Source organism: Bos mutus, chromosome 5, assembly GCF_027580195.1.
Source record: "Bos mutus isolate GX-2022 chromosome 5, NWIPB_WYAK_1.1, whole genome shotgun sequence".
Lineage (NCBI taxonomy): Eukaryota > Metazoa > Chordata > Mammalia > Artiodactyla > Bovidae > Bos > Bos mutus.
The window spans coordinates 71,964,012-71,989,749 of NC_091621.1; the positions used below are offsets into that span (position 1 = coordinate 71,964,012).

The 25,738-nt window shown below is 50.2% G+C and overlaps 1 pseudogene; it reads right to left on the bottom strand.

Annotated features, from left to right (window-relative positions):
- Nucleotides 1-352: 352 nt before the first annotated feature.
- Nucleotides 353-25,738, bottom strand: part of LOC102273996 (liprin-alpha-1-like) — a 30,066-nt pseudogene continuing 4,680 nt past the window's right edge.

Here is a 25,738-nt window from a genome sequence, read left to right on the forward strand (position 1 = left end):
GGCCCTCCCCCAGCATCAGGCCCTCCCCCAGCATCAGGCCCTCGCCCAGCATCAGGTCCTCCTCCAGCATCAGGCCCTCCTCCAGCATCAGGCCCTCCTCCAGCATCAGGGCCTCCCCCAGCATCAGGCCCTCCCCCAGCATCAGGTCCTCCTCCAGCATCAGGTCCTCCCCCAGCATCAAGCCCTCCCCCAGCATCAGGCCCATAGTCCAGCATCAGGCCCTCCTCCAGCATCAGGCCCTCCCCCAGCATCAGGCCCTCCCCCAGCATCAGGCCCTAGTCCAGCATCAGGCCCTCCTCCAGCATCAGGCCCTAGTCCAGCATCAGGCCCTCCCCAGCATCAGGCGTGGCAGCCCCACTTGTCTGACACTCCTGAGCACACTTAGGCAGCCCCAGAGCAGCAGGACAATAGCTCTTGCAGGAGGTGCATCTTTAGCAATCACCTGCGGAGCAGCAGTAGCAGCTGGGGTCTGTTTCAGGCCAAGGAGAGGCAAAGGAAAGGCACTTTGTGCCGAGGCAGCAGTGGGTGTGGGCACGTTTCAAAGCTCTGCTTCCTCCCCGAGGGGGCTTTGCTCTCCAGCTCTCTCACGTGGTCACTCGAGGGCCCCAGGGCTGTGTCCTTCCAGATTCACGGTCTCCTTAATATCTCAAGCCCAAGTCCTGAGTTGCATCCCAGTCTGGTGTGGCAGAGGGCTGGGAACACACAAGCTCAAGGGCTGAAAGGATCCCAGGGGAACAGTCGGGCCCCAGTGGGTGGCAGAGCAGGGGATGAGGGTGGCCGCCCACAGAGGGCCCCGCAGCAGCACTGGAAGGAGAGCAGGGGTGCCTTAGCTCACTCGGGGACGTTGCCCGGCCTCAGCGCCCAGATGTTACTGCCAGCAGCTCTGGGGATGCAGAAAGCCCGGCGAGTGACACCACTCCACTCGGGCCGTGTGAGTGGGCACTGCCTACCATGGCCTCAGTTTTCATTCCGGTTCCAACTGTCCCTCCAAGGGCTCCTCTTCCGAATGGCACATTTTCTTGATGTGGGTGAACGCGTCCCTGCTTGTTTCTGTCAGCACTGTTGTCGGTCATCGTGTGTTTTCCTCTTTACAATCTGTGCTTGCTGCTCTTCCAGTTTAACTTAGGAGCAGCCCTTATTTTCTGCATTTCCTAGTTGTCAGCGTTCACTGGGGCTTTCCAGGTGGTTCTAGCGGTAAAGATCCTGCCTGCCACTGCAAGAGATAACGAGAGATGTGGGTTCGATCCCCCTGGAGGAGGGCATGGCAACCCACTCCAGTCTTCTTGCCTGGAGAATCCCATGGACAGAGGAGCTAGTGGGCTACAGTCCCTGGGGTCACAGAGAGTCAGACACGACTGAAGCAGTTCAGCACACACTCAGGTTTTAGTTCAGTCGCTCAGTTGTGTCCGACTCTTTGCCACTCCGCGGACTGCAGCACTCCAGGCTTTCCTGTAATTCACTATCTCCTGGAGTTTGCTCAAACTCATGTCCATCGAATCAGCGATGCCATAGAACCATCTCATTCCTGTTGCATCCACCAGAGAGGTGGCTGGGGCTCGGCAAAGTGCATGGTCCCACTGCATGGGTGTGAACCTGCCTTCACCACTCCCTAACCGCATGACCATCACTGTCTCCTCCTCTGTAAATCGGGAGGTGGCAGCACCTGTTTGGTAAGGGGCACACACAGCATCTGGTATATAATCAATGCACCATCCATCTCAGCGTTACATTTAGTAATAATAAGGATAGCATTTAATAATCTGCTCCTTTTTCTCTCTTCTCACTTAACTGCACTCCAGACCACATCTGTTTTACTTACCCTTATAAATCCCACACCCAACACAAACAAGACACTCAACAAATCTCTGGCTGAAGAGGCAGGAACATATCCTGTCCTTAAGGAGATGAAGCCGAGTGAGATGGGGGCCTGATGATAACACTGTGTGATGAGGAGACGCCAGGAGGACCTGCGTGGCTGTGGGATGGAGTAGGGGGCATGGGCAGAACCCGTGATGAGCTCCTGGGGATGGGGAAAGTGGCAGGAAGGAGAGGTGCTGTTCCTTGTGGGGTGTCCACAGATTTTACCTCACCCCTCACTGATGAGCACTTAGGCCATTTCCAAACACTTGTCACTGTTCTGGAGGAAACAATCATTGCCCAGCTCCTACTCATTCGTAGAGTATGTTTCTAGCACTGCAGTATAAACATCTGCAATATTCATTCCATGCTCTGTTCATCCACCCATCTGGCCAGCCATCTGTTCATCCATCCATCCACTCACTAATCCATCCATCCTTTAACTCTTAATTCTTCCATCCATCCACACATCCGTTCATCAACTGATCCGATCATCTCGGACCCTAAAGAAGACAGATGCCTCGTCTGCTCCTCCCAGGAGGACACCCAGCGTGAGTGACAGGGGCCTCATGGGGACAGCGGGAGAGACACAGAAGGGACATGCATGCAGACCCTCCTCCCTCTGAACGGTGAAGCACCCACCTGGTCCTAGCACCTCCTTGCCGGGGTGTCCAGGCCGGCCCTTCTCCTTCTTGCCAAACAAACGGCCGATGGAGGACTTGATGCCCTTCTTCTTTGGGGCTTTCTGCGGCGAGTCCTGGCTGCTGCTGCTGCTGCTGCTGGGGTTGCCCCCGGGGCCGTCCTGAGAGCCTGTCGAGCTTTGGGGAGAGAAAACAACCTTTAACCGGCACCCTTGTGCAAACACACACCCCTCCACAAGACCTACTGATAGAACTGGCCACCCAGCAACACCCGCGCCTCAACCTCGCAGCAGACAGTGGAGTCTCCTTCACCAACCACACTCCACACGAGCAATGCAGGCTTCCGGCCACAAACAATGGCCCCGGGAAGCTGAGATTCTCTGCCTGGAGCTCTCCCCTGAGGAGGGCTTCACTCCAGACGAGCTGGTGCAGAGGGCTCTCCAACCCTCCCTCAGGGTCGCTGCTCGGCAGGTGATGACCCTCCCAGAGAAGGCGAGCTCCCCTGCTCTGGGCAGTTCCCCCCGCTTCCCGCAGGGTGACCGTCCCCGGCCGTGGCAGGAGAGTGATGGTCACTGTGCAGGGCTGCTGGTCAGGTGACCACACGTGCCCTCCATCGAGTGCTGCCTGGCTCACAACGGGAGCTCAGCAGGTGGGGGTCTGAATGAGGACAGGGTCAGTCACAGGAGGTGACAGACAGTCTCCTGAGAGGAGACCCCTGAGAAAAAGGGAGGGACCCTCAAGAGCAAATCCAAGAGGCACGGAGCCGTAACCATCAGGAATGCACCCAGGCCGGGCAGAGCTCTAGCAAGAGCAGGAAGAAATCTCCCACAGGAGTCAATACGTAGAGACGGATGTTTTCTAAAATCACTGAGGTCACTGAGCTCTTCTACCCCAGCACCTGAAGTTCACCACTAAACACAGGCACTGAATCCAGTGGGATTCCTTTACAATCATCCCTGCAACTCTTTGAAGACAAGAGGCGCAGGGCTCCTGAGACTGACGACGAGGCACGCAGGCCCCTTACTTGTGGGCGTCCCTGATGTCCTCGTAGCTGGCTCTGTGCGGTGACCCCCTGTCCAGCCGGTCTAGCCGAAGGAACCGCAGCAAGGCGGGGGTCGAGGCTTCACATTGATGGCGGTCTTGTCATCTTCTACCTCTTCCGGTAAAGGTGGCAGCTGAGGGAGTGAGGTAAGTGTGAAATTGGCTAACGATAGACTGTGTCCGAAAAAGGCAATCACACAGGCTTTACATTATAACCAGAAACTTATTTGAAAACATAGTAGCGATGCTATCCGCCAAGTACAAAAAAATGTGTTGTTCTAGCTTAATGCCATCTTAAAGGACTGTCTTGTTCAAGAGAAGCGGGGCCGTGGGGCAGCGAGAACACCCTACTGAGTGCACAGATCCTGGCCTGGAGCCTCCCTGCAGCCTGGCTCCACTCTCCCTTGAATCCAGCGACCAGATGGCCCTGCCAGGCAGGACAGCGGAGCCACGCCAGCACCGTGAACCCTGCATGGCATGAACTGCCCTGATGAAAGGACTGTGTTCATCGCCAGATGCTGCTCAGGAGAACCACTAGCAACAGTAAGAAACCTCTCAGCAAAGCCGTCCAGACCTTTCTGTTTGAAGGAGAAAAGGAAACAGCTTGTACCACCACCCAAGATCATGTTTAGTGATGATGCAGGTCACTGAACCCATGACAACAAGTGAAGTATAGAAAAGGTACCTAACCCCTGCATGCGAACACCATGTGTCTGGCTTGTCTTTCTCAGAAACATACAGACTGGGGGCTACACACTGAAGTGCTTACACGCAGTTGGAGTGTAATTTGCTCACTGTGGTTTACATAAAGTAAACTGCTGCTGCTAAGTCACTTCAGTCGTGTCCGACTCTGTGGGACCCCATAGACGGCAGCCCACCAGGCTCCCCCGTCCCTGGGATTCTCCAGGCAAGAACATTGGAGTGGGTTGCCATTTCCTTCTCCAATGCATGAAAGTGAAAAGTGAAAGTGAAGTCGCTCAGTCGTGTCCGGCTCGTAGCGACCCCATGGACTGCAGCCTACCAGGCTCCTCCGTCCTAGGTCTTCACTAAGAACTGATTTGTTTCAACCTAGAGGGGTGGGATGGGGAGGGAGACGGGAGGGAGGTTCAAAAGGGAAGGGATGTATGTGTACCTATGGATGGTTCATGTTGAGGTTTGACAGAAAACAATAAAGTTCTGTAAAGCAATTATCCTTCAATTAAAAAATAAACTAATTAAAAAAAAATGATCTCGCCTGGACTCCCAGCTTTTCCGCTGGTCCTGGGTCTGAAGACAGGAAACACAGTGGTGGCAACAGTGTGGGGAACAGATTAACCCCTTCGGGGTCCAGACAGGTCTCACTATACATTTGCTACTGGGTGTGCGAGCCTGGGCACGGTGCCCGGCCTCTCTAAGCCTTAGTGTCCATGTCTGCTGAATGGGGATAACAGCAGCCTGGACCTCACCTGGGTGTCTGCGGGATTAGATGACAGACTCGGAAAGCATCTGACACGGTGCCTGGCGCACAGAGTCTCCTGCACACTGCTACCCACCATCATTAAATTGGCTTCCTCCAAATCTAACATCTATGGCTCTGAGTCAGTCATTTGTTTTAAAAAAACTCTAAGCGGAGATTCCATGGTAGTCCAGACATTAGGACTTGGCACTTTCACTGCCGGGACACCGGTCTGATCCCTGGTTGGGGAACTAAGATCCCATAAGCTGTGCAGCATGGCCAAAAAAATAAGTAAAGAAAATTTTAAAAATAATAAATAATACTATGTCTACTATAAATAAGCATGAGATGATTAGAAGGCAAACAAGTGGGATATAGGCAAACTGTTACAATCGTCCCAACGAATGACCTATTTCCAACAGAACCATCAACATATTTTAAGTGGTGGGTGAGTTTCATTACTTCCATTAAAATGTCAGTTCTTCACCAGTACATAACCACACAGTGTTCATTCACATAAAATGATAAGGACTCTCTAATACTTCACAGAGAAACAAAGGCATGCTAAATTACTAAATAGTTTACCTTTCAACAATGCTTCCTTAAATCACTAGGCTGATAGATGCATGCAAAGAAAGGAAGAGAAACCAGATGTATTGTGACTTTGAAGCTAAAACTTCAAGAATCGGCATAGACAAACACAGTATAGCCAAAACGATGGCAAACATAGAAGTGAGATGAAGATTTAGACAACGTGTAACTAGAAACAGAACATTTTTTTTGACCACAGAAGTGAAATAAGCTATTCAAGATTTACTAGAGAAACACTATAAATTATTACTCAGGAAGATACAGTTCTATTACAACATCATGATTTATTAAAGCACAGCATTCTCTACAATAAAGGGCCTTAACAGTTGTCTATTCTCAGCCAAACTTCTCTATAAGTTAGTTTCTCTTAATAAAAAAGATGTTATACTTTAAAATAGTGATTTAACTGATGAGGAAGTTACCATAATACCTATTTTAACACTGAACAAATCTAACCACCTATTGGATATTAATGTAAAATGCTTACCTAGAATTTGATGTAAAATTTCTCAAAATAAATTTATTAAAGTAGGTTCCTGTGAAAATATGTAAGAATGGAAGCTAGCATAATAGCAGGTGCAGTCTTTACATTTTATTCACCATAGAAGATAGTTTTTTAAAGAGTCTAGTAGAAACATTAACTGTGCAAAAGCTGATGAGATTTATAGCCTTAAATACAAGCACCAAAATAGAAAGGATATTGTGTCAAAAGTCCATTAATTCTACACTTAAGAAGATCATTTCTATAGGTAAGGATAATCTCATTTATGAATTACACATGATATGTAGTTGAGGATCCATCTACATTATGCTTGTAAATGCATAGTGATAGGCTAATTCAAACTTACTGCTCTGGGGGGAAAACACCATTTAATGAGACATGAAGACAAAGCACAAACCCGACTAAGTGCACCCACAACACTGCTATGACCAGAGCAGGTGGGAGGACGGGGAAGGGGAGATGGATGGGTAAACTACAGCCTGGGGGGCGAGGGGGGCAGTGGTGGGAAGCTGGGGTCTGGATTGACAACCACTAAGCAGACAACAGGATGAGCCAGGAAATCAAAACCAATGATGAAAGCAGACACACCGTCAGAGAACTCCAACAACAGGACAAAATATACAGAACTGTTCTTTTACAAATACTCGGAAGGAAATCAAGCATGAAACCACAGAGAAATCGTCAAAGAATTTTAAATATCAACTACTTAGCCAAAGATGCAAATTAGAAAAACAGTGTCTCCAAAGACCACAAAATGGAGTAGTTACCACTTCACATGCCGCTAAAATGATTCACAGTTAATTTAATTATATGCTGACTAACAATGCAGCTAACATGAAATGGGTGGTAACAACAAAAAAAGGGATAATACAAGTGCAGTGACAAAGCAGAGTGCTGTAAACATGATTTCACGGGGTAAACAGCAATGCACTCACAAAACCTAAGCTAAACATGGAAGAAAGCTGGAACACGTGCTTTAGAGCTGCACACTCTGTCACCAAAAGCCCTAGGTCGTCATCCTGTTTTCAGACTCGGAAGAGTGAAGAAGCCCGACCTCTTCCCTGGGGCCCTGGGGCACCGGGCTTTTAACCTGGTTTCACACGCAGAGCTGGCCTGAGCGCGCGGCCAGGCCCATCAGCAAGACCAGTGTAGATTCTTGGTTTGGTTCCCGCCGCATGCCCTGCACCCTGCAGCCAGGCATCCCCAGTGGGAAATGTGCCGCCCGGTTTCCACGTGCAGTGAGAGCTGCCTACGGTTACTCTCACGAAGCGGTCTGCTCCCTGAGAACAGCAACTTCCTGCAGCTGCTGTGTCCAGCACAGGCCAGGCCCAGCGTTACAGAGGCAGGCTCTGGCTGAGTTCATGATGACGTGCTAAGCCTGTGGTCCAAATATCAAGACTAATTTGTCGCTGTGCGATTATGGAATGGTGGTCCAAATATCAAGACTAATTTGTCGCTGTGCGATTATGGAATGATTTCGCTCAGTTGTGTCCGACTCTTTGCGACCCCATGGACAGTGGCCTACCAGGGTCCGCGGTCCATGGGATTTTCCAGGCAAGAATACTGGAGTGGGCTGCCATTTCCTTCTCCAGGGCATCTTCCCAACCCAGGGATCGAACCCGGGTCTCCTGCATTGCAGACAGATGTTTTACCGTCTGAGCCACTAGGGAAGCCCTGATGAAAGACTAGGCAGTTTTAAAAATCTTAGACCTCTGAGCGTAGCAAATGTACCTGACTTTCTTCTGGGTAAAAAGAGAAAAAACAAACAAACAAAAGAAAAGTAGTGTGCTCGGGGAGGGACGCGGCAGGGAGGAGGCCGACACATACCAGAGTCATGATGCCCAGCTTGTCTACCTTCCGCGCCAGGCTGTGCCGCCTCCTTCGGGGCTTGGAGCACCCTCTGCTGGGCGGGCAGGAGCCGGCATGCGAGGAGGTGGCATTCAGGTTGAGGGAGTTCAAGGATTTAAAACGACGAAGGTTGCTTGAGCTCCCCGTGCCCACCCTGCTCTCAATCCCCTCGGCCCGCTGCTCCGTGTTCTCCTTCTTTTCTTGGATCAACCTAAAATAGAAGAAAATCATCACCTGCCTTTGTCAGCAGAGGAATGTGTCTGGACAACAAATTTGGGCTTGCATTCTGTGTCACGATTAGCAAATTCCACGAACAGTTGCTCAATTAACATCTCAGCAAAAAGGTTCAACTTTCCCTCTTTGGAATAGTCTCAAACTTAGAATAATTTATCATTGAGTCTTACAAAGTGGCCCCTGATCATTCACGTTTGATTTGACTTATTTACTCTACCATTCTGATGGGGTCTGGGTGGCGACTCTCTCCGTGTAAGGAGATACCTGAAGTTGACAACCTTTACCTTCCCTGCTCTCAGGGCAGAGATGCACGTCAGTGCCTCAAGTCTTTTCCATTGGGAATCAGGAACTCTGTATAACCAAAACAGCGATTCACGAGCAAGCTAGAGTTTCTAAACACGAGTCTCCAGACCAGATGAAGTGCTGAGGTGATCTTTTAATTTTTTTTCTAAGGTTGTATATGTACAAACGCATCACTTGAAGTTCTCCACCAGCTTTGTGTGAGTTTCTGGATTCATGTCAATGTGCTGCATTAACCTAGAATTCAGTTACTGCTCTTCTCCCCTAATGTGTCATGGATGATTTTATATACAGGTTAAATACATGATTATGCAAATAAAATGCTTTTCAAATTAAAATACAAGATCCTTACAGGTAGTAAACTCTCCAGTTTCACTTCTACTTATACATCTTGAAAGTTTTTCAGTGTTGACAAGTTGATGGACAGAATTTACCATTTACATCAAGTCAACTTGTTGCATAAGGAAAAATCACTTTTACCTGACAACTTGCTGTAAAAATAAAAATATTAATATATAACCATTCCAAATTTCCTATGGGGATGCAAAAGACAGTCTTTCTGAGCTTGTCTGTGCTCAAACACGGCCCATAAAGCAGTCTGTCTCGGCGTCAAAAGTGCAGGTAGCACATCTGTGTTTGCTGGTTGTGGCGTTCACCCCTGCCTTTTGCCCGAGCCCCCCGCACTCGACCGGCAGGAACGGGCACCTCGGCCAGGGCTGACGGGACGAGAACAATCTGAGCAGCAGCTCTGCCAGGCCCTGTGCAGGGCCACCGGCCTGCGGCCACTCTGAACGTGGACTGGGACAGGAGGCACAGGTGCGCGGGTGTGGCACCAGGCAGGCCTCAGGGCCCCCAGCCACCCGGCTGCACCCAGACCCAAGGCCCCCTGCTCACCACGAGGCGGGCCTTTGGGTTCTATCCTGTTTTGTAAACTGTTAGAACTGCCAAGACTGTGTCTAAAGAAAACATTTTATATATACTGATGAGATGAGAAAAACTCAAACACATGTCCTGAGAGTGACATACAGTAACATATCACTATCTTACAACAAGCCAATCTTCACACTGTATTAAGTTAAAAAGGAAATGCAGATCTGAGTGGGAATTTGCCAACCCCAGAACCCCAGCTTTTCTGTTCCAGGTGGCTTTTCACCAGAACGTGGGAGGCTCCGAGGGACACATGAGGACGAACCCTCAGTGCCAGAGGGTGCACGGGCCGCAGGGGACACCACCTCGGCACCTCACCCACCTTGGGGCCCAGAGCTGAGGGGGGGACACCCCACAACGACCCCCCACAGAGTGCTGACACCACACGTTGGACAGAATGCCCTGGCTGACTGAGCTCTATAATCAAGGGCAATCTCAGAACGGAAACTTCTTGAAGCAGACCTGAAGTCAGTTTTCTTACTATGGAACACTCAGACTTCTCTAAGCAGAAGACAGCTCTTCAGAGAAACTGAGTTTCCGGGGAGTTGGGCTCAGGCGCACCCACCGGATCTCTTCGTTGATCTTGTCCAGCTGCTCCTGAATCATCACGGCCAGAGTCTCGGCATCGGCCTGCCCGCTGGGCGACAGCAGAGCGGCCGAGCTGAAGAGGGTGACCCCGCCGCCCTCGCCGTCAGACGTGCCCTCGTCACTCTCGAACGCCTGGGCCACGTTGGCTAGCACGCTGGCTTGCCGCCCGTGCTCCCGGTCCTGATCCTTCAGGGGCTGCACCTGGGCACGAGAGGACCACGTCTCGTCAGCGACATTCTGGGCAGCTCAAGTCTGTCAGGAACTGAACACAATTTTACATGGAAGCCCTGACTTCGGACAAATGGGCCATGCTTATGAGACACTGCCATCTCTTAAGCGAGCAGAACTGAAGAAACGGGCAGGAGGAGAATCCAGTTCCTAGATGGCCCGGTGACACTCAGGTCTTAGTGTGGACGGAAGGCAATCCTATGAGGTTATTCACAAGGGTGGGCTGATGGAGTCAGAGACAAAAACCGAAAATTAAAAAAATACATCCATGCTTCCGTCAGCCAGGCTGAAGGAAAATTAGAAAAAAATCCTTCAGCTCCACAGCCGCTGGGTCCCCCTCAGCGGTCATCACTGGTACTAGTTCACCGGGAAGTGCCGTCCTCGCGGGTTCCCAGCCCTCCGTTTCCCAGGCTGGTCTGAATGTCCCCATGGCCAGTGCCCTTGCCCCCTGTCTTTGTCACGACCCCGCCCCAGGGCTGGGCCACCCCCTTCGCTGGCTCCAGAATCACCTGCCATCATTCCTGCTCCGCTCCAGTGAACCAGCTACCTATGGGTTCACCCCGATCAGCCTGGTCAGCATGTCCTCTCCCTTCTCTCGCCTTCCAATCACACAACAGGAACCAGCAGATTCCTCCTCCAGGGCTCCCTGCAGCACCCACTGCAGGTCTCTGAAAGCTCCCTAGGAACGGCCTCTACTGTCCCCCTCCCCGCCCAGTTTCCAGCTCTCTGCAAGTAGGCAGTGTGCCCCGCCCTGCAGGGCAGCTCCCTGGGGTCTTGAGGAACCCATGTTATCAAGCCCCCTCCCCTGCTTGCCCTCCCCCACGCCCTCCCCAGCATGTCTCTCCCTGGGCTCCAGGCCCCACCTTCCCTGGGTTATTCCTTAGTCCCTTGTGCCCCTTCTCAACCTTGGAATTCGGGATGCCCCACAGCTCTACCCTTGTACCCCATCTCTCTTCACCAGCACCTGCCTGGTGACTTTACCGTGCTCGTGCCTTTAAATGCCATCTGTATCCCCACGACCCCAAGTCCACCCTGAGCTGAGTGAGTCCTCTCCCGGATGCAGGCCAGAACACTCAGCTGCTTTCCTGACACATCCCCTGGACACCCCATGGGCTCGTCCACCTCAACAGGGCTGAGGCCCGGCCCTTAGCTTCTCACCCTGGCAGCCCTCCTCACCTCAGAAAATAGGCTCCGGCCTCGAGCTTTTCAGGCCTGAGCCTGGGGTCCTCCCTGATGTGGCCCACTCTCTCCCTTGTCACCGCTAGTTGACACGACTCTTTTTCTATCTCCGAGTGGCTACTTCTCTTCCTGCCTCTGGGTCTCTGGTTCAAGGTCATCCTCCTGGTGTCACCTCGCTGGCCACCCTGTTCACACACGATCGTCCCTTCCTCCTCGGACAACTCAGGCACTCTGGTCTCCTTTCCCTGCTCATTACTGTCCGACAGGCTGTGTGGGTTTAAAAAGGGGTCCACAAATTCTTCCATCCTCCTCCCTTCAAGAGGCAGAAGGGGCAACTCACGCTCAGCCCCTGAGCGAGGCAGGACTTCGTAGCTCACTCTCACAAACAGAAGTGAATGTGTGGGGCTTTGAGACCTGGGCATGAAAGGTCCCGGGCTACACCCTGTGCTCTCGCTCTCAGAGGGTGTTCCGAGGAAAGCCAGGCCATGAAGAAGTCCACACGGCAGGGACCTGGGCCTGTCCCCAGCAGCCAGGTGAGTCTGAAAGCCTGCCATCCAGCCCTGGGGGGCCTTCCCGTGTCTGTGCCCTCAGGAGGCCCTGAACCAGGCCCGCCTGCTACAATGCACAGGAACTGTGGACTGTGAGCTGCTCACTGGGAAGTCACTAAGCTTTGCAATAATTCGTTACATAGCAGTGGATAAAGAACACACACGGTTTTTAATTCACTGCTGGAGTCCTACTTCTGACCATGTCTGGCCCAAACTAACTGCTCACTGAATATGGAAGGTCAAAACACAGACATGTATGAACAAATACATGCCATGAATGAGGTGAACATATAAAGGCACTTAAACTTCCAATGAGAATTCTTCTCACTATAAGCTGATGGATACGTGTATCCATTTACTAGTAGAACAATTACAAAACTGTGCTAATTAGTACCATGCTGGGCCTCACAGTAGGCCACAAGTTATCAAAATTGGTTATTTTAAGAAAAAAAAAGCATGCCTTAAAAGTAAACTCTTAGCCAGAAAAAGGAAAATGGGAAGACGTAAAGTGACCTATCAATGCTTTGCTCCAAACCCATTTCAGGACCACAGTGTGAGGGGGCAGGTGCCTCAAAAGGTGCCCACCAGGGACGGGAAGGGGGCGGCGGGGGTCCTTGCCTTGGATAGCTTGTCACACAGCACTGCCAGCCGGCCTTTCTGGGGGCGCCGCAGCACCACCCCATTGCCGGAGGAGTCTGCTGGCCGGTCCGCCACAGGGAATCTGAGGTCTGGGGTGCTGCCCAAGTGGGGTCAGCTGAAACACACGGGAAAGAAGAGCGTTGTTAGAAGAAAAGAGAGCTCACTCTGTCAGTCAAGCCAGAGCCTGTCAATTTGGAAGATTGGCAATTTCACAGCAAAAGGGCCCCTGGAAGGGCACTGCCCTCCTGGCTCCAACAGCAACAGGCTGCCCACTGCCCCACAAACTCTCAAGGCTCAGCCCCACCAGCTGGAAAACTCCTGTATGTGGGGAAAGCAGCGCTGACGCGAGGGTGTGGAGCTGACTATGACATGATCAGCTGTCTGGGGTTGGGGCATCCAGGGTCCCCCTGGAACCCACTCTCAGGTCCCAGGGTGGGGCCTGCACCTGCTCTGCTTTTTCTTTGGCACCCCACCTCCCTTCTGGCCCGCGCCTGCTCTGACCTCCCTCTCCTGCATGAAGTCCATGGATCACAATCACCTGTCTGCCTGGAACACTGTCTGCACCGCTCTCAGTGCTTCTAAAGGTGCCTCAGACAACTCAAAGCAGAAAGGCCTCGAACCCACAGCTCGGAGCTGAGCCACATTGGTGTCTCCCGTTAAAGCAGAGGTGAGCATGTCACCAGACTCTGGGCTGAACAAGGCTTAGCACAGATGCTCAGGCCCTGAGCACTAAGGCCTGGGCCTGCCAGTGCCAGGAACTCACTCAGCAGGGGCCTGCTGAGAGGCAGAGCGGCCCCCCCTTGACTGTGAGCCCTCTGCACTACAGGACCACCTGGGCTTTGCTCAGTCTTGTCTCTGGGAATAGGGTGGCGCCTTCACGTGCAGGAGTCCCTAAACCCGGGAGACAGAGCCCTCCTCCGAGGACAGGACACCCCATACATCTGCAGAGCGGCCAAGGCCAACCACCAGCTCAGCCTGCTCGGGGTCACATGCTGCTCTGCTTGACGGTATTGAGAGGAAAACTGTGCTGCACAGGAGATGGAAGTCTGGAATCTCCCCGAGCCACGCTTGTCTTCCCTCTGGTCTCCCCTCCCTCCTGACGGAACCGCTCCTTTCTCTGCTTCACTTCCACCCAAGGGCCTGGGGCCAGAGCACACTTGGGAATTGGGTGGGGGTACAACACAGTCCTGCCGTGGACTGCGGACCCTCTTGGGTCTCTGAGGGCCACAGAGGCCTCTGGGTTGGAGTGCTCCCCTGCCCCCCACCATGCCCCAACCATCACCTCCCAGTCCCCTCGCAGAGTGCAGCCTCCATCTCTCTCCCCCTCCTCACCCGAAGCTCTTTCCTCTGGGAGAAGGTCTCAGAGACAAGGTGACCAATTCCTCTGGGAGGTCCTACCAAATATGCTGTGCCTGCCCTGCCTGTGAGGCAGGTTTTCAGTCCCCACTCCCTCCCTCCTGAGCCAGCATAGTGCCCCCCACCCAGCCCACACTGCCCGTGAGCCCCACTCCGAGGCCCCACCTGTGCTGCTAAGTCACTGCCATGACCCCTCGAGAGCTGCCTCCTGGAGACACCCCTCCCTCACACCAGCCGCTGTGGCCCACTGTCTTCAGAGCACAGCAGCCCCTCCCGCCCCGCGGCTGCTTCCTCTTCTCATCTCTCACTCTCACTGACACACAGGGGACTGGTGACCAGGCCCCAGGCTTCTCCATCTGAACCCCCAACCGTGCCAGGCCTCGGGTCCAGGCACCAGCGCCCCCCTCCTTATCCAAACCCCCCAAGAGCAGGAGGCGTGTCCACCTCCTCTTCCTCCACTGTCTACACAGTCCTCCTCACACTCACCTCGTCCACCCTGGGAGCAGGGGTTCTCCACCTCTGACAGCACCAGCCCCTCACCCTGGAGGAGCTCTGCCAGCAAATTTGGCCATGTCCCCTATCCGTTCTGCAGGGCATGTGCTCTCCATGAACTCCACCTGCCATGGTTTTGGACATAGGGCCAGTTTCTGGCTCGGCCTTTGTCTCAAATGATATCCCCTTTCTCTAGAAGAAGGCTGGGTGGGGGCCCTGGACTGTGAAGATCCTCTAAGCACACAAACACAGAAATATGCGTATGGGCTCCAAACTGTCTCCTAACTCAGGATTCAAGCAGTAGTCCATTTCCTACAGGTGAATGAATGTCACCAGTTAAGCACTTAATAACCTTTGCTAAAGTTTATCTCTCACTTGTGACCATTTTCCGTGAAGAAGACAAAGAAACATTTAAATACTTAATAAGAATTACTGCCCCTATAACAATGAGTAAGAAAAAATCAGGATGCTCAGTAATCTGCTCACCTCATTCACAAGCCAGGTGATTCCTCCCACCACAGCCAAAGGCAGGTCATGTCTCAGTCTCCAATCACGTAAAAAAGACTACAGGTCATTAACCTTCTGCAACTCTTCAGAAACATCAGTGTCACAGTCTGTCAAGCCCCTCAAATGAATACACCCAAATATCAACTGGTTTTGAGTTTTGTCCCCACGCTCCAAACCTCCGCTGTGGTTGTGCTGAGTGTTGTTTTCCCAATCCTGTGAGCAGTAACCACCACTCTCCCTGGTACCAAGTTCGACCCTAAGGAACGATGCTTGTCTCTTCCCTCTCGCTGGCCACGAAGCTACAGGCTCCTTGAGGTATGACCATGAATTACACCCAGTCATACTGTCCACACACCAGACAGGCCTTTGTCACACTCGACAGTGCTGAGGGGAGCTGCCTGGGGGAGCAGCCTACCCGTGGTGGAGGGGAGCCCCTTGCAGTCTATCTGGTCCAGTTTGGCTCTCAGGGTTTCCAGGTTTAGAATCACCTGGTCCTAAGAAACAGCAAATGACACAGCCTGCACCGCTTGCTTTCCGGATGTAAAATGACTTGCACCAAAATGTGCATAACAGGTTACGTTAGTAGTTATCAACTCTGAACATTTTAATTCTGAAAAAATGTTCTCTAAGAGTCCCATAGCAAATATAAACATTCAGAACATTAACAGTTATAAACCATAATGAATAGGAAGTTCCATCTCAGGTGTAGAAAAGGTTTCTCTGAGGAAATATGGCAAGCCATTACAACAATGAAGTCTGTAGACAGAAGCTGGACTTGGGGCGGGGGTTCAGGTCAGGTACAGGACTCACTCTATTGCCCTCACTCCTCTCATTGCTTTAAACTGTCTCCCTGGAGCTCACCTGCATCCCTGGGCATTCCTCACATTCATTCCTCTACAGCCCACTTCACTTCCTCATGGGGTAAAACAAGTCAAACGGGCCAAGTTTCCGAGTCACTTGACTCAACCTGGCAGCTCTGTGCTGTCAGCCAAGGCAGTCACTCGCCTCGTGCAGCCCCTGAGCACATGAGGCAGGCCGGTGCAAAGCTCGATGTGGAAATCACACAGAAGATTTCAAGACTCACGGTGAAAGAAGGACGTCAGGTAGCCCGTTGGTTTTTAGGAAATTTTAGACTGTGTATGTAGCTTGTATTATCTTTCTGACACACAGCACAGTCCACATGAAAGGCTCACGCTTTGTCTCAGCTTTTGGGTGAACCCAGAAAGGACTACTCAGAATTCTGAACCACACACAATGGCCACACACTCTAAATGCATCTATAATGCAAACACATTCAGTGTTCAAAACCAGAATGCTATACGTGTTACAGCAGTGGATTAGCCATAAGGAAAATGTAACTTGACTTCTGCTAAGCATCTGTAGTGACTGTAACAATGAACTCAGCTCAATTCAGCTCTTAACAAATTTCTAAATGATTTAGAGATTTAAGTACCTTGTTGTTTTGCATTTCTTTTAATTGCCTTTTTGCTTTTTCAACTTCCCATATGACAGAATTCTGAAAAAGATATACACAGTGCTTTAGGGTCAATTCTTACAGATGCTGTGTTGACTGAGGGATGGCTACTCTTATGTCTGAAAGCATAAAGCACATCCAGAGGAGGGGTGGACCTTGAGCCCAGAGTGAAGTGCCAGCACGAGGCAGGATGACTAAGTTTAACACTAACTTGTACACAGACAATCTCCTCCTTGCCTGACTGGTATTCTAGACACAAGGAGCCCAGGTCCCTGGGTTAAGTGAAACTGCTTTATACTTGCTTTCAGCTTTTGCAGTTCAGTGGTCACTCAGGAAACTGGCACAGGTTTCACATGCCAAATTCAAATCTGAGACAAAACTATCCCCACCTCAAAGCCAGCCCACAAGTCAGGGTGAAGTGAGGGGACCGCCCTGTGTGGTCTCTAGTGAGGTGTGTGTTTCATCTTGGGTTTTGTGGGGGTAAAACGTGCTGCAGAACTTGTAGTGACCACTGGTATCTCTCAGACAAGCGTTGCTCAGGGAAGGTTCTGGGCCTCATTCTGGACCTTGTCTTTAGGGCACTGGTGCAGCTGGGACAGGTTTTCACCAGACCTGAACCAGAGTGTTGCCCACTGACCTGCTCTGATGGAGGTTCTCAGACATTTTCCAAAGCAAATGAAAAGAGAGAAGGCTAGAGTTGGAATATGAAAATGCTTGCTTTTACTTGCTTCAATCTTTTCTATCACATTATATGAAAGATCCTGAACTAAACTTCTTGATTTGGCTGCATCAGGCCTCAGTTGCATCACAAGGATTCTTTTGACGTGATTGCCACGTGGCACGTGGGATCTTAGCTCCCCAACCAGGGATTGAACCTGCTGAGTCCCTGACCTTGCAAGGCAGACTCTCAGCCACTGGACTGACAGAAAAGCCCCAGAAACAAACTTCTAAGAAAGAAACGAAGGGGTGAGGTGGACTTAGAAGAAAGTTCTAGCATGGCGGCTGGTAACACCAGAGCCATCAGTGGATCCAGCTCTCTGATGCTTTCTGTAAGGGTTGTGGGCACACATCTATGTGTGTTCCTTTACACACTGCCTGTGGATGCTATCACGCTTATTGACTAGCATGAAATGCTGTTACTCAATTATTCATAACCAGTAAAGACATTCACTCTGGGGCCCTCTATGGGAACAGTTTTCCAACTCCTGTCCTGAGAGATTTCCCCCACACACAGACCGGGCTGGGCCAGGCCAGGCCAGGCCAGATGCGCCTCTTTCTAAAGGGGCCATGGGGCTGGCTCACCTTATTCTCCAGAGCAGCCATTCTCTCCTTCAGATGAAGCTGAAGCTTCTCATCTGATTCGGACAGAAGCTTATCCACGGTATCTGATAAGCGTTTATTGTGTTCTTCATTCATTTTTTTCTCTCTGCCTTGCCTAAAACAGGAAAAAACAAAAACTCATAAACTTTAAGAGCACAGTACAGTCCTTATTTTAAAAGCATCAGGGAGCCGCGACGTGAGTGGCCTGTGCCCTGGTTCCCGAGGTGATTCCCTCCCACGGCCACCTCTGGTGGGCTCTTGAGCATCACCAGAGCAGACGGGCAGGTGCAGAGGGAGGCAGGGACTTCAACTGTCAAAGGTCACTTCCAATGCTTCTCTTTGGCAGAGCATCTGGGGGACCTTACTGTCAACAGCCATTACCTGTCGGAGAGGCTCCGGGAGCAAGCAGATTAACACTCAGAAACAAGCAGACTTTAAAGGGGATTGGCATACACACACATTGGTAGAGGAATTTCCCAGTATATAAACAGAAGCTTGAGTCTGGATTAAGGGGGTAAAACGAATTCAATTTATAAAGCAAAAGGTGAGAAAATTCATTTTGGGGAAAAAAGCCAGTGGAGATAGACTTTCACATATTTTTCTTTACAAGCAACATTACTTGAATTCTTTGTAATGATTACTGTTGTTCAGTCCCTCTGTCGTGTCTGACTCTTTGTGACCCCATGGACTGCAGCACGCCAGGCTTCTGTGTCCTTCACTATCTCCCAGAAGTTGCTCAAACTCATGTCCATCGAGTTAGTGATGCCATCCAACCATCTCGTCCTCTGTCGCACCTTCTCCTCCTGCCTTCAATCTGTCCCAGCATCAGGATCTTTTCCAATGTGTCAGTTCTTCACATCAGGTGGCCAAAGTATTGACCCTTCAGCCTCAGTATCAGTCCTTCCAATGAATACTCAGGACTGATTTCCTTTAGGATTGATTGGTTTGATCTCCACGCAGTCCAGGGGACTCTCAAGAGTCTTCGCCAACACCTCAGTTCAAAAGCATTGATTCTTTGGTGCTCAGCCTTCTTTATGGTCCAACTCTCACATCCATACATGACTACTGGAAAAACCACAGCTTTAACTAGGTATTCCTTTGATGGCAAAATAATATCTCTGCTTTTTAATATGCTGTCTAGGTTGGTCATAGCTTTTCTTCCAATGATAATTCATATTCAGTTCAGTTCACTTGTTCAGTCATGTCTGACTGTGTGACCCCATGGACTGCAGCATGCCAGGCTTCCCTGTCCACAATCAACTCCCAGAACTTGATCAAACTCATGTCCATTGAGTTGGTGATGCTGTCCAACCATCTCATCCTCTGTCATCCACTCTCTTCCTGCCTTTAATCTTTCCCAGCATCAGGGTCTTTTCCAATATGAAAATTCATGTTAAAAAACTGGAAATAATTACCTCAAACAATTTTTAAATGTAATAACAAAGTTGGCAAGTCTGTGTTTTATAAAATGAGCATCAACTTCAAGGTTTAAAAAGCTGTTTTAGGACCTAATATATAAAAAAAAAATGGAGAGAAGACAAAAGAATGATCTATTTGAGATTGGCTCTGTGTTAGAAATTGCTGAGACTAATTGGCAGGTCCATCTACTTTTGTGCATATTTGAAATTTTCCATTGCAATACATTTAAAAAGCTTATTTTCTGTTAAAACAGAGTCTTCTGCAGCAACACAATTTGAAAGCATCAGTTCTTCAGTTCTCAGCCTTCTTTATGGTCCAACTCTCACACCCATATGCGACTACCGGAAAAACCATAGCTTTGACTATATGGACCTTTGTCAGCAAAGTAATGTCTCTGCTTTTCAATATGCTGTATATGTTTGTCACAGCTTTCCAAGGAGCAAGCATTTTTTAATCTCATGGCTGCAGTCACCATCTGCAGTGATTTTTGAGCCCAAGGGAACAAAACCTGTCACAGCTTCCACAATAAGGCATTGGCATTCAAATATTTTTAAAGCAAAACAAAAGTTGACTTTGAATTGGCTTAGTCATAAACAGCATCCCGATCTCAACAGCCTCTGAGCAGAAGTTCTGAAAGTAAGGAAATGCACCCCTGATCGGGAGACATTGAGCTCTGTGCCTAAGCGGGGAGGGCACCTCACTGCAGGTCTCATGATGGGCGTCAGAACCACTGCCCCCTGGAAGTCCGCCTGTGAGGCTCTGCAGTCCAGGCCCAAGAACACAGGCATGGTGGGGACAGTACTGACACGTGAGGCTGGACCTGGGATTCCCACTCCATTTCCTGGATGGTCTGTATCTCTGTGTGGCCAACCCTTCTGGGAAACCTCTTTCAGGACTCGGTGATGCGAGCCTCCATCATCACCCTTTCCTGACGCACCTTCTGTCGCAGCACAACTATGGTTCTCCTCCTGCCCAGGAGCAGCCATTCAACACACACACACCGTGCTGGACCAGCAGTTTGGCATGTGGGACTCCAGTGCCACGTCCAAGGCAAGCAGGCTCCACACCTGGGTGCCATGCCTACAGTTTCATGGGCCCCGGGCTGGCACCCTCAGGTTTGTTTGAGGGGCAGTCGTGAGGTCCACCTGTATCCCAAGCAGATTCCCAGACTGGCTGGTCAGAGCAACAAGCAGCCTCTTTGAATGTGGGGACGCCCTGGCCCTTGCCCACTGCCTATGGGTGACCACCTTTGGCCCTGCTCCCGAGGAGGTGGGTGCCCGGATCAGCAGATGAGGCCACACACGCACACACTCGGTGGCACAGACGGGAGTGGTGGAGAAAGGCAGCGCTGGCCCCGCCCAAGCTGTGTCTCCTGCCCAGACACTGCCTCCCTGTCAGCAAATGCACCCGCTGCAGCTCCTTGTTCTCCTCCTCCAGTTGGGCCTCCATCTGGCACAGCCTCGCCTCGGTGCTGTTGTGTTTCTCTCCCGCCTGTTGGCAAAGAACAGCGTCAGCTCCACTCGCAAGGACCCTGTCCTGACAGCACGCGGGCTGTGACCGCAGGGGTGGCAAGCGGGCCATACTTTGTGCGGACCACGGGCCCTGGGTTTGCAGGGGGCACGCCCGCATGCCTGCTCACGCAGCCTGCATGGCTTTGTGTGTGACACGTGGGTCACGGTGGGTGCTGGTGACCGGCTCGTGAGAGGAGATGTGCTCACCCCCGCCCCGGGCCCCACACCCGTGGCCACTGTGCCCCTCCTCGGACTGCCTGTGGCAAGTCAGTGTGGGCAGCAGGCAGCGGCAAGCGTGGGATGTGCGAGGCACACGTTCTACCTTTCTAAACTGGGAGGTAAGTTCAAACCGTTTAGCCTCCTTAGTGGCAGAACTTCCAGAAGACAAAAGGTCGGACTACAAGGCCAACTGGGGACGGACAGCATAGATACTGGGGGAGAGAAGAAACCAAGCCTTGAGAGGAAGATCACAGGCAGAAGGGCGACCCCTGGCTACCGGGGTCCAGCCCCGGATGGATCCAGGAATTCCCTCAGGAGGACGGCGTCTGTGACTGAGAGAAATAGAGAAAGAGGTAAGGAAAACATTTTGCAGTTAAGAAAATAGAGGAGAGAAAAGAGGCTGATATTCCTTGGTTTATGCAGAAAGCCAATAAAGCCCCAGCACAGGACTTGCTCTGTTCACGTAGGCTGCAGGTGCCCTCTCGAATAGCAGAAGGTGCCCCACCTTAGGCACCTTCTCTAGTGGGTCTTAGAAGCCCAGGCAGGAAAGTGAACATGGTGGGCCCCTGCGCTCCAGGGAATCAGCCTGAAAAGGAAAAGGAAAGAGAAAGAACGACACAGGGAGACCAAGCTTCGGTGAGCAAGGCCCACACTTTATTTTCCAAAGTAGTTTTTATACCTTAAGTTGTGCATAGAGGATGATGGGAAGGGGGTGGTAGAGTCATGCAAGGTCAGCAGTCCTTGACCTTTATCGAAGCCAGGCTTTCTTTTTGCAAACTTATCATATGCAAAAGCTTTAGGTGATTTACATCATCTTCTGGCCAGGAGGCCTGTTAACATTTTATGACCCTTTCTTCAGAAAACTTATTTTTCTCTAAAGGTGATTATTCTAGTCAGGTGCCACCCTCTGAAAGCATTAGATAAAGTTGCATTCCTATAGGGCAAAAGTGTGGTGGGTTATAACAAGAAAAGAATTAACTCAAGGGTCCAAGGTTACAAACATTAAAGCTACTACTTACATTTCTATACACCAACTATATTAATCAATACACTCCCAGGGACACAGTAGGTAAGAGATATGGAAACTTGGCAGCAAGCATTAGCTCAACAAAAAAATCCTCTACTAGTTCTATTCCAACAATTTTAACTCTCTGAGAAGCTCTGCATTGTTAGAATATCTTAAGCTTCCTGAGCCTATCGTGGGTGGGAGGCTGTGAATCTGAACAAACCTGTCAGGCAAGCTAGAAAGTCATCAGAGGGGTTTGAATTGAAACACTCCTATTATGCCCAGGAGAATTATTAACTAGAGCTCTAAATTGATTTTCTTACAGAGAAAAGTGATCAGGGATAGCCCCCTGTGAATGTCAGAGGAGTTGGTGAAAGTAAAACAGACAGATTCTGATTTTGGGGTAGATGCTCAGGCAGGTCCATGGGGTGCCCCTCGAGCTCTGACTTGCTTTGCCCATCAGAGCTCTCCCACATGACCTTGTCATGGGTGGGGATTCCCGTGCTGGCTCCTGGCACCTGGCGGCTCTTAGTGACCCTGCTCTGGGAGGGTCTGTGAGCACCCGACACAGCCAACTGGATGGCCCCTCAGCTGCTCACTGAGCTTCAGGCAACAATCCTGACAGCCACGCCAGCACAGGCCCAGCCCGACTCTCCATGCCCAGCCAGTGCCCACCGGCAGTGCGGGGCAACACCTTTCCTGTGAGAAGGATGGGATGGCTGGCTGGCTGGCAGTGGGGATGATGCCCCCAGCAGCGCCACATCCCCGGGATGCGTCCTCTCACCCACGGACTCCCGGGGATGGTGAGCTGGGAGTGGACCCCGGGTCTGCACGTGCCCCGCTGTGACTTCTTCAGCAAGTGTATGGATAAAGACTTAAAACTGTGTTCATTACAGAGCTATTTTGGCCATCTCTTAAACGAGAATGGGAGTTTTCTAGGTCTCTATCCTGCTAGGCTTTGAGTTGCTGACTCAAATCTGAGCAGCAGTGACTCAGAGCTGAAGCGTCCTGGGAACACACAGAACACAGGACAAAACTGGAGAGAAATTAAGGTAGGGATGACACAGAAGCAGGAGCTGCCTGACACTCAGGGAGTGCTCCCATCTCAGACGGGCAGCACGACCCCCGCATCTGAGCTCCTGTGCGGACTGAGCAGCATGGGCAGGGGCACAGTGGGACAGCACGGGAACAGGCCTTCCCTGCACCCGCCCCCCAGGGACCAGAGCAGCACCTTGGAGAGCGCAGCCACCCTCTGCGCCAGCTCAGCCTCCACCTTGGGCAGAGTCTCTGCCCTCCACAGCATCTGCTGCAGCTTCTCCACCAGCTCCAGGCACTCCTGCAACTGGAGGTTCTTATCCTCTGTCTACAAAGGGAGAGCAGAGAATCAAAACAGGCCAAGTGGTGTAGCCACTGTCGCTTTAAGTAAGCTGAGACAAAATCTAAATGCACGTGTCTACTGGATTTGTTCTGTTTTGGAAGCTGCATCAGGATAAATTTTCTCTCAGTGTTCCTGGGCTTGGTCTCAGTGAGCAGAACACCTCCTGCCACAGTATTTGCTTTTCCTAAACGTTCCCCAAATACGTCTTTAAAAAACAACAAAAAAAGTTCTTATATATTAAAGAAGATCAGTTTTCTATAGAATCTTATTCGTTCTTATTGACAAGTTAAGGGAAGAAGGGTTCACTACAGACCCTTCTTAAAACATCACCAGAATCATCATTTGAAGGGAACCCTACCGACTGCAGATGGCCATGGGTGTGTAAAGCCAAAATATGGCTTTCATCTTCTCTGAAATACAGACCTGATAAGAGCATGCCTGGTGAAATGCCAGTCAACTAACATTTGCAAATGCACGATTATTCTTTTAACAGATCTCCTTACTCTTAAAAACTTTCAATGTAGAACATTTAGACAGATTCTTTTTTAAAAAAAGAAAAAAAAAATTAAAGTATCTATAAGCTCAGGTTCCTGAGAGGTTAGCATTTGTTTCTAAGCAGCTTTCTTACTTTTTCTGTGTGCATATTACTCTATGTACGTACACAAACAATATGATATGCTTTAAAACCCTCAGAAAACAATAGCATATGGTACATGGTATTTTCTGATCTGCCTTTTACAGCCATTATTTTGTATATCGTAATGCTCTTAATTAGCATTCCCCATCATACATTTCAATGGCTTTCTAGTATTTTATTTTTGTGGTGGGGACAATGATACACTTTGGCACACACCAGACTGACTCATTTTGTTTTGGAGAAGCCAGATTTGGTTTTCCTGGTTAAGTCCTGATTATCTGAGACCACATGGGAACAGGAGCGAGTAAGGCTCACCAAACCACAGGAAGTACAAACCCTAATCAGACCGGAGCTCTAACCCTGCCTTTTGTCACAGTGACCCCAGTTCCCAACAGGCAGCCAGCTGCCGTGAAGTTCCCTGCTGCTCTCTGCTCTTTCAGTAAAAACGCTAACAAGCCAACAGATTCACGTTCAAGTAAAACAAAAGAGTCAGGAGTGGAATCCCACAAAATGGTTAAACCAAGTCCCAAATAATTCAAACCTGTAAGTTGCAGTCACCCCCAATTTTTAAAAAATGTATTTCCTTCCAGTACAGCTGATTTACCATGATGTACATCCACACTTTTGAACGCAATATTTTAGGGTCATAAGAACTTTACACTGGGACTTGATTTCCAACATGGGAGTCACATGAAAAGGTCTTTACCTTCCTTCCTCAGTAATTCACTACTATAAAAGTCAGACAGAGTTCAGTAAAGGCCATTACCTGTCGATGCATAGAATCCTTATTTGCAATTTCATTTTCAAGTTTATCATTGATGTCGTCCTAAGTTTCAAATCAAACATAAAGTTAACGTCCTCAAAATTAAAGTCCTAGACATGGCAGTTTTCTCAGACGTGAGCAAAAATGCGCCTACCTCAAAGGTCACATTTGCTCACGATTGGCATCCATCTGTCTTAATGTTCTGTCCAGCCACTCGGTTTACCAAGCTTCTTTTCTACATAATAAACCCAAACAGCAAACAAAAAGTATACTAAACTACCCTGTTATTGCAAGAATTCCAGGAGGAAAGGTATCTGGCATGAAGTCAGGACCTCTGTCTGCAACACCATACAGGCGGGCTTGACCCAGAACAGGGAGGGACCTTCAACAGATCCAATGGGGAGCTCTGAGGCTCATTTCCTCGGGTAAAAGTTGGAAAAATCTTATGCAATTTCCTCAGAATTAAACTAAGAATATTAACGAGTGGAAACGGAAGTCAAAGTGTAACACAACTGGAAGCAGCCTTCTCAAGCCTAGTTCTTAAAGCAGAGTTACACCACATGTATGAAACGATCAAACCAGGACCAGAACTTGCTGCTGGTGCAACTCCTGTCCGCTGGCTCAAAATCCATTTCAGGTCCCTCCCTGGTCACTAAGTAACCAATGTGGGCAAAGTCCTAACATTAAAAGTAAAAGGTCTTAAAAACGCTTTTTCCAGAATTCTGTATGTATTAAACTCTGCCACCTAATCTCCTGTTGCCAAAGAGTAGTGTGAACAGGTTATACAAACATGTGCAAATATTTCTGTTTTGAGTTCTCACACAGACTCACTCACACCAAGCTACTAAACAAGTACACCTGCTGTATTACGTTGGAGGGGTTCTCTCTGAGACGGCCTCACGGGGGAGGGGGAGCAGGGTGGGCACTGTCTGTCTGTGCACAGAGGAGAGGCGAGGCTCACAGGGGGAGGCCTGAGCCCCCAGCACTCTTCTGTTTTCACAGTGACCGCTAGGGAGTTTCTCATAAATCATGACACTCACAGACACGACCACAAGAACCATCATGATTCCACATGGTCACACAGCTTGGGCCTGAGGA